Below are 2,919 nucleotides of genomic sequence, written 5' to 3'. Positions count from 1 at the left end.
ATCTGTTTGATCCCTGCTCTTCAATGCCAAAGATAAACAGGCTTAAGTGAGATGAATAAGAATGATGATGTTTAAGTTAAATTTATATTGCATCACTAAGTTTTATTGGGGCCCCAAATTGGATATCAGAAGCAATGGATTCATTGTAATTGGTGGAAAATTAAAACCCAAGAAGACTTCAGGATGTATGATTTCTGTATGGGTGGAGCAATGTATATATCATATGGAGAGCACACTTATTTATATTATTAGTAGTATTAAAATTAAAATTAGTATTAAAGAGAAAGGCCAAACGGGTATATTTCTCATGATAATTCATAGATAGGTTTTTAACTATACACAGTCTTTTCAGTGAAACAAAGCTCACCTCGTACGTGCTGCATAAGTCATAAAGCTACACCAGCTTCACACTGCAGTTGGCTTTTGCTGGAATTTCCAGATGTTTTGTGCTCACACCCAGAACTCAGAAATGAATGGAACGGGGGCGTAGAGTGTCAAAGGTTAAATGCCGAGGTCCTGAACAGAAACAAAGCTTGAACACATACTGGAAGTGCACTTGTGCCACAGAGAAAAAAAAATTCCCTTTTAAAATAAGCAAATCAAAGTCAGCAGTGTGAGAATATTGGTTATGCCACTTCCACAGGATAATGTGTTTGAACATTATTTCAGAGTACTTACATTTTGTAAGTGTTAAATCAGCTTTTATGTACTTCTGTTGAAAATTAACCCCACTTTAAAAGAAACATCTTTCAAAATGTTGCTTTATAGGCAAAGCAAAACATGTTTACATATTAACATGTTACAGTACTCTGTCATCAAGCACTTTCAGTTGTCTTTGAGCTATGACATTGCATGCTTTGAAAGTATCTTTTCATGAATGCTGCTTTTTTGTTCTGTGGATTATGTCCTATTAGTCATTCTGCCATTGATTTACAATATAAAACAATTTTTTGTGCTCTCCATGTGTCGTATCTGAGTAGCACTGGAAGGCATCTCAGCTGACGTGTGAGACTTATACTGAGGTGCTGGGCTGTAAGACCTCCAGGGAGAGTATAACTGAATGAAGGCTCAGTTATTAACTGAATATATGTTGAAGAACAGAGCAGCTCCTCAGGATACTGTTTGTTATCATACCCCACCTACAGTTAATAATCGCACTGAGATTCTGCATTCTACAAATCTGTTCATAACCAAAATGCGGTATGGAAGTGATGGAGGTTACATTCAGGATCCTGCAGTTCCAGTTCTCAAATGAGCCTTTGGGGCATCCTAGTTGCTCAATCAGTGAAAACAGGGTTTCAAAGAGCAAAATGACCTGTATAGTCCTGGCACTGTGAATCTGAGTATTAGTTGACTATTGTACTGCCAGAGTCTGGGGGGGTTGTTAAGGTGGCCTCAACCCCTTCATTGTGTCCTGTACAAGTGACCCCTGAAACCCACTGGGTCCTCTAGAGTTTACAGTGTTGTCAGTGAGAGATGTATCACTAATCCAATTAAGGACACTTTGCATACAGCCACTGTGGGGCGTGCATTGTGAATGATACTGGATGTCTGTCACAAGTGTAGATTTTGGAGCACAGAGTGCCAGATCTCCCCTGTTCTGCAATTGATTCAATGGAAATTCCATTTAAGAACAGCCTTGGTGACGATGGCACACCATAGAAAGTGCAGATTTGAGCAGACAGAAAGATGGTGGTACCAGGTCCCTAGGCCTTGTGGATTGAGCAGGGGCTTGCAGATGGACCTGCTGCAGAGGGCCTAATATTTTCTGTGTGTGTGCAGAAACGCGGTGGGAAAGCAGAGCACTCCTACTTGTAATGTTTTGTTCAATGTGGCAGGACTCAGAATGTTCCTCAAAGGCTTTTTTTGATAGTGTGAGGCAGACTTTCTTACCTGTAGCCTCCAGAAACTTCCACTGAAGAGGAACCATGAGCTTCTGTTACCACTCAAAGCTTCTTTTAGCATACTGCAGATGTCAGGATTAAACGCAGGAGGTTATGGATGATCACCTGTTGAAATGGTTCATGATGAAATCAGCTTGCAAAAGCCCTGAAGTATTACTCAAGTGTCAGTATCATAAGGGTGAAGAGTGAGAAAAGGCTTCATATGTTGGCAAAATCAAATGCAGGTTTTCATGAGAGCAAAGATGTCAGATTCTGTTAATGCTTATGATTCCCCCATGTTGCTCAGAGACCACCAAAGGACAGACAAATGTGTGTGGTGTATGAGGACATATACAGTATAGGTTCACCTGAGCTCTCCTACAGAAATTATACTGTACATCAGGGGCAGGGGCAGTGTTTACCTTTCACCTAAGATAAAATACAACACGTTACTGACCATGATAATGCCAAGACTTCAGAATTTTCTGACATGAAAATTGGTTTAAAGAAAAAATAACAAATTAATAAACATGAAAATGAAAATATATGTGTGGGTTTTTAGAAGATTATTTTTCAATTGTCTGGTTTTACTGCTTCCCGATTGCAACCTGGGTACACACCTCTTAATAAAACAGAGTAACATACACTAAATGAAGCTACGTATATAAGTGCATAACTGCATGCATACATCTACAGGATAATTAATTAACCTTCTGCTAGCTGTAGATTGCATTGTCAACTTGAAGCAGGAGCAGCACATGCACATTTTCTAACTGGAAAGGTCCATGTACCGACACATATATTTTTAAAGTTTTTGAATACTTGTTCATTTCTTTTCAATCCTTCCTTTTCTATCTAGCTCCTGTGGGTAAATTCAGGATTCTAAACTCTGCTAAGCCACAGCCTGTGTTTGCACACAGGCTCCTTTTTCCTTAGGCTGGAAATGACCTTGTGAACCCAAGACAAACAGGCAGGTATTTTTCGACACACTCTGTACCTGCTTGCCTTTTCTAATCCCTGTCATCAGGCCTGTTTT

This window comes from Lepisosteus oculatus, chromosome 5 (genome assembly GCF_040954835.1).
Source record: "Lepisosteus oculatus isolate fLepOcu1 chromosome 5, fLepOcu1.hap2, whole genome shotgun sequence".
Lineage (NCBI taxonomy): Eukaryota > Metazoa > Chordata > Actinopteri > Semionotiformes > Lepisosteidae > Lepisosteus > Lepisosteus oculatus.
Note: the sequence above shows the minus strand (reverse complement) of the source record.